Consider the following 6,889-nt stretch of genomic DNA (forward strand, 5'->3'; position numbering starts at 1 on the left):
GCAACATTTCTTCACAATGGACACATGTGACAGTGGATGTTTGGCAGCGAGTGCGAGGATGTGTGAGTAGGAGAGGTGTGTGTGTGTGTGTGTGTGTGTGTGTGTGTGTGTGTGTGTGTGTGTGTGTGTCGAGTCAGGGAGGGTCTCAGTACAGTCAGTACAGATGTATCCCTCATCAGTAAAGGTTCTGAATAGAGGAGAATAGGAGAGGGAGAACGGATACAGGAAGAATCCTCTCACCCCTCCTATCCTCTCCTTTCTCACCCTGACAGAAGGAGAGTCTCTGGGGAGTCACACTTACATTTCCTCCCTCCCTATCCCACCCCTCCATCGTCTCCCTCCAAATCTCTACAGGCCCGGCTGTCTGGGCGGAGAGAGAGAAAGAGAGAGCGAAAGGAGGAAGTGAAAGAGCGAGGAGAGAGAGTTTAGTTGAGTTCTCTCCAACAGGAAATTACCCATGTTGTTTTCAGAGTGCCCTAATCCCTTTTTAATATCAGGTTGTGGGGCTGCCAGGGGGAGGCGGAGAGGAGGAGCAGATAGGTGGGAAAAGAGAGGAAAACAGAGAGAGAGAAAGACAAAGAAAGAAAGAAAGGAGAGAGAGAAACAGAGAGGGACAACAAGATATCCTCCGTGTACAATGTAAAACACCAAATAATGCATGCAGAGCAGAATTAGGCCGATACCCACTAATTATCAAAATCCAGAAAAGAGACGTTAAATTCTACAACCTCCTAAAAGGAAGTGATTCCCAAACCTTCCATAACAAAGCCATCACCTACAGAGAGATGAACCTGGAGAAGAGTCCCCTAAGCAAGCTGGACCTGGTGCTCTGTTCACAAACACAAACAGATCCCACAGAGCCCAAGGAAAGCAACACAATTAGACCCAACCAAATCATGAGAAAACAAAAAGATAATTACTTGACACATTGGAAAGAATTAACAAAAAAACTGAGCAAACTAGAATGTTATTTGGCCCTAAACAGAGAGTACACAGTACCTAACCACTGACTGACCCAAACTTAAGGAAAGCTTTGACTACGTACAGACTCAGTGAGCATAGTAGCCTTGCTTTTGAGAAAGGCCGCTGGTGGCAGACCTGGCTCTCAAGAGAAGACAGGCTATATGCACACTGCCAACAAAATGAGGTGGAAACTGAGCTGCACTTCCTAACCTCCTGCCAAATGTATGACCATATTAGAGACACATATTTCCCCCAGATTACACAGACCCACAAATAATTTGAAAACAAACCCAATCTTGATAAACTCCCATATCTACTGGGAGTTACCACAGTGTGCCATCACAGCAGCAAGATTTGTGACCTGTTGCCACAAGAAAAGGGCAACCAGTGAAGAACAAACACCATTGTAAATACAACCAATATTTATTTATTTTCCATTTTGTACTTGAACTATTTGGAACTTTTGTGAGTGTAATGTTTACTGTTATTTTTTATTGTTTATTTCACTTTTGTTTATTATCTACTTCACTTGCTTTGGCAATGTTAACATATGTTTCCCATGCCAATAAAGCCCTTAAATTGAATTGAATTGAAATTGAATTGAGAGAGCAAGACATGGTGTTGGGCGGGGGGTAGAGGTAAAGGAGACAGAGGGAAAATGGAGACAAAAGACAAACCAGGACAGCCTAAAAGATTCCATCCTCTGTCTGTCTGTCTGTCTGTCTGTCTGTCTGTCTGTCTGTCTGTCTGTCTGTCTGTCTGTCTGTCTGTCTGTACATAACTAATAATACTGTACTATGTGCTATTAGATGTGAATATAATTGTGGCGAAGGAAAAGAAACAAAATAGCATTCTTCATTGGTAAAAGCTCCTAATATGTTTCGGGGATATACATGTGGTGCGTGTGGCCAGCTCAACTAGTGGACAGATAGACATGACAGCAAGACAGGGACAAGAAGGATTCCAAGCCATTAATCAGTGTCACTTAGTAGAAATCTATCCTCCCATTAGCCTGCCACTGTGGAGATAGGCAGTACAATGAGACGGAACACCCTGGAGACAGAACTCACAGTACAGGGGTCATACCTTACTGACCTCTACGGATGAGGCACCATCACTGTGTCAGGAGGGTGAGGTCTGTATCTCCCCCCCCCCCCCCCCAGAGCATGCCAGTAGTCACCCACAGGTTGAGGGGGTGAGAGGCTGAGGGGGTGGGAGAGAAAGAGAAAGGGAGGGAAACAGAGAAAGGAGAGAGAGAGAAAAGACATGGTGCCGTCTCCATTAAATCCTTTGTCGTGATCACGTACCTCCTTCCTAGCCCCCTCCACTTAGTCCCCTGCGGCTGCAATGACCTCTTTTCACAGGCCGGTTGGTGACACACACAGTATGTATAGAGGATCTGGATCACAGTTACAGTGCTATTTGGGTTGTTAATTGGATTCGTTATGACATTTCTTGATTTATTTGTCTTTTTACTTTTTTTGTGGACATTTATCTGCATTGTAAGGTGCAACATAAGCATTTCACTGCACCAGCGATAACATTCGTTAAGTTGTGTACGTGACCAATAAACTTTGATTTGATTGGATTTGACACTCACTCATACATACACATGACTACATGCTTTCTCGCTCTCTCTCTCTCTCTCTCTCTCTCTCTCTCTCTCTCTCTCTCTCTCTCTCTCTCTCTCTCTCTCTCTCTCTCTCTCTCTCTCTCTCTCTCTCTCTCTCTCTCTCTCTCTCACCCAACATACATACCCAAACACACATGCTTTCTCTTCCTCCCCGACTCCCCACCGTCTCTCTCCCTCCTCCACACACAGAGGAACCTGCCGTATTATATGAACTGTGTAGGCGGCTGCCGCGTCACAAACACGCCAACTGTCACAATGCACACGCTGTGGCTTCATCCCAGGTTGTCAAGCCACTCACTACACAGACGATCGATCCCCTGAGTTAAGTCAGTGTCAGCCTCCAGTGGGTCATGATATAGGACCCCACTCTGTAAGACTGGATACAGGGCATCAGGCCATGGGGGGGGGGGTGTATTCCAGAGGCAGTATGTAGAAAAAGCCATGGCATATGGCTTACATCGTTTTCATGCTTTCACTCGTGCCCTGTGGATGGGGGCCTTGTCATCCCATGGGGGCATAGCCATGGTAGCCAAAATAAGGGCCTGCCCATTACATGACCCTAAGCATGATGGGATATTAATTGCTTAATTAACTCAGGAACCACACCTGTGTGGAAGCACCAGTTTTCAATATACTTTGTATCGCTCGTTTAATCAAGTGTTTCCATTATTTTGGCTTTAAAAAAATATTGAATTTTTTTAACCTTTATTTAACTAGGCAAGTCAGTTAAGAACAAATTCTTATTTACAATGACGGCCTACCCCAGCCAAACCCGGATGACGCTGGGCCAATTGTGCGCCGCCCTATGCGGCTCCCAATCATGGCCGGCTGTGATACAGCCTGGATTCGAACCAGGGTGTCTGTAGTGTCGCCTCAAGCACTGAGAGGCAGTTACCTGTATCTTCCTTATGTATTATCTGTAATCATCTAGAGATTATCCCTTATTGAATCCTGTACTGTTGTTCAAGTACATGTTGTGTTACGAAACTAAAAGATGTACGTTGGCGGGTTTATCGTAAACATTATCACAACATTCATAATCATTCATTATACAGCACGGCTTGGAACGCTGCTCGTACAATCAGCATCCAGGATCCAACTACCCATTTTACAAACATTATTGCAACATTCATAATGGTCATTTAGGTATTTGTTTAGTAGGCTAAATGGTGGTACTCTTATCCAGGCCTGACCGACAAGCACAAATATTACAAGAACACATTCTTCTGAAAGTACACTGGGGGAAGGTGCCATAACAGTACAGTGAGTTCTGTGGGTCAGGTGGAACCTTTAACAGTTAAGGCATGCAACAGCAAAGTCCTTGAATCATCCTAATGACATTACTAAACAATAAATGGTTTCAAGATAGGCACGTAAGTCCACTATCTTTCTCTTTCTCTCCATCCAACACCTTCCCTTGTTAATTTCTGTACATGTAACCTCGTAGAGGTCGTAGGTGGTGGGCCAGTGAGTGGGGGGGTTGGTCGGGTCAGGGGGTCAGGTGACCGCAGTAAGGGAGGGGTGTGTTGGGGGGGTGGCTCAGCTCTCTAAGCACCCGTCTCCGCCAAGCCTTTCAACGGGGGACTGAAATAAACTCCATAGGAGGGCATGCTCCCTTCACAGGCGTCTGTTACGTACCCCTGACTACAAAAACTGTAGAGGAGTAGCCATCTGCACCCTTTGTCTGGGGTCTGGCGCCCCCCTTCTCCCTGCTTCACACACACCCCCTCTAGTCGACTCCCCCAGCCAGCCAGCATGCCTGGCTGCCCAGTGAGGGAGAAGAAGGTATTATTTGGAGAGGAGAGGGGGAGGTGAGGCAGAGGGAGTTTAGGTCTTGGCTCTATATTCCTGTCTCCTTCTCTCTCTCTCTTTCTACTTCTCTTTCTCCGTCTATTTCTCTCTGTCTTTGTCTGTATGTTTCTCTCTCTCTTCCCCTCTCTCGCTTCTCTCTCTCTCTACCCCTCTCTCTTTTCCTCTCTCTCTTCTCCTCTCTCTCTCTACCCCTCTCTCTTCCCCTCTCTCTTTTCCTCTCTCTCTCTTCCCCTCTCTCTCTTCTCCTCTCTCTCTTCTCCTCTCTCTCTTCCCCTCTCTCTCCTCCCCTATCTCTCTTCTCCTCTCTCTCTTCTCCTCTCTTTCTTCCCCTCTCTCTCTTCCCCTCTCTCTCTTCCCCTCTCTCTCTTCTCCTCTCTCTCTTCTCCTCTCTCTCTTCCCCTCTATCTCTTCTCCTCTCTCTCTTCCTCTCTCTTTTCCTCTCTCTCTTCTCCTCTCTCTCTCTTCCCCTCTCTCTTCTCCTCTCTTTCTTCCCCTCTCTCTCTTCCCCTCTCTCTCTTCTCCTCTCTCTCTTCCCCTCTCTCTTCTCTCTCTCTTCCCCTCTCTCTTCCCCTCTCTCTTCTCCTCTCTCTCTTCCCCTCTCTCTCTTCTCCTCTCTCTCTTCCCCTCTCTCTTCTCCTCTCTCTCTTCCCCTCTCTCCCCCTCTCTCTTCTCCTCTCGCTCTCTTCCCCTCTCTCTTCTCCTCTCTCTCTTCCCCTCTCTCTCTTCTCCCCTCTCTCTTCTCCTCTCTCTCTTCCCTTCTCTCTTCTCCTCTCTCTCTTCCCCTCTCTCTTCCCCTCTCTCTCTTCCCCTCTCTCTCTTCTCCTCTCTCTCTTCCCCTCTATCTCTTCTCCTCTCTCTCATCTCCTCTCTTTCTTCCCCCCTCTCTCTTCTCCTCTCTCTCTCTTCCCCTCTCTCTTCTCCTCTCTCTCTTCCCCTCTCTCTCTTCCCCTCTCTCTCTTCTCCTCTCTCTCTTCCCCTCTCTCTTCTCTCTCTCTTCCCCTCTCTCTTCCCCTCTCTCTTCCCCTCTCTCTTCTCCCCTCTCGCTTCCCCTCTCTCGCTTCTCCACTCTCTCTTCCCCTCTCTCTTCTCTCTCTCTTCCCCTCTCTCTTCTCCTCTCTCTCTCTTCCCCTCTCTCTTCCCCTCTCTCTCTTCCCCTCTCTCTCTTCTCCTCTCTCTCTTCTCCTCTCTCTCTCTGCCCCTCTCTCTCTTCTCCTCTCTCTCTTCCCCTCTCTCTCTTCTCCTCTCTCTCTTCTCCTATCTCTCTGTTCCCCTCTCTCTTCTCCTTTCTCTCTTCCCCTCTCTCTTCTCCTCTCTCTCTTCCCCTCTCTCTCTTCTCCTCTCTCTCTTCTCCTCTCTCTTATCCTCTCTCTCTTCCCCTCTCTCTTCTCCTCTCTCTCTCTCTTCCCCTCTCTCTTCTCCTCTCTCTCTTCCCCTCTCTCTTTCCCCCTCTCTCTCTTCTCCTCTCTCTTCCCCTCTCTCTTCTCCTCTCTCTCTTCCCCTCTCTCTTTTCCCCTCTCTCTCTTCTCCTCTCTCTTACCCTCTCTCTCTTCCCCTCTCTCTCTTCTCCTCTCTCTCTCCCTCTCTCTCTTCCCCTATCTCTCTTCCCCTCTCTCTTCTCCTCTCTTTCTTCCCCTCTGGGTGAAAATACTGGAACTTATTGAGCAGTCAATGCAAATAGTCACTTCACCGTCTGAAGGGACCTAGAATGTGTTTCAGTTTGAGGCTGTGGCCTCTCTACTCTCCTGCAGCTGTTGCCCAGTATGAAATATCAACTTTTCACTCTTTTCTTTCTCTCTTTCTTTCGCTCTGTCTCTCTCTCCCACTCCCTCTCTCTCAATCACACAACGAGGCCCTGTGTGTCTTTGCCCTCGTTGATTGATTCTGTAGAATAGTTCACATAGCTTATTGTCCCGTCTCAAGACTTGGGACCAAAATGACTGACTGACTGACTGGTTGTCCTTGAAGGAGGGATAATGTTTGAATTGTTCAGGCAGGGCAATAATTCTCTGTGAAGTTGTTTTCAGCAAAGTCCACTAACTGACAACTGACATCAATGGGTTTTTATTGGTTTTCATTCTGAATATCGACTATTCTGTATAGACAAAATAAACAACTCAACTGCCAACGGTCACAACTCATTTTAATGTCCAAGCGGAGGCACAGAACGGATCAAAAAAGAAGGAAGGAATGAAAAAAGGATACAAATCCTCCCAATGTCAGAGTGTAAAACCCCCCATAGAAATTAGGCACTAAAGAATATTAGGCTTTGTCCTTAATGGCACCCTATTCTTTATGTAGTGTACTGCTTTTGACCAGGGCCTTTCAAATCCCCTGGAGTAAAATATCAGCAGGCAGAGATGATGACCGGGAGGTTAGGATGATCACCACAATGCACGTGAAATCACCATTCTGAGACGAGGACACTAAAAGGGATGAATAGGGGGCTTCTTTTAATAAAGCACAGATGCTCAATGGAGGAGA

The sequence above is a fragment of the Salvelinus alpinus genome, chromosome 2 (genome assembly GCF_045679555.1).
Source record: "Salvelinus alpinus chromosome 2, SLU_Salpinus.1, whole genome shotgun sequence".
Taxonomy (NCBI): Eukaryota; Metazoa; Chordata; class Actinopteri; order Salmoniformes; family Salmonidae; genus Salvelinus; species Salvelinus alpinus.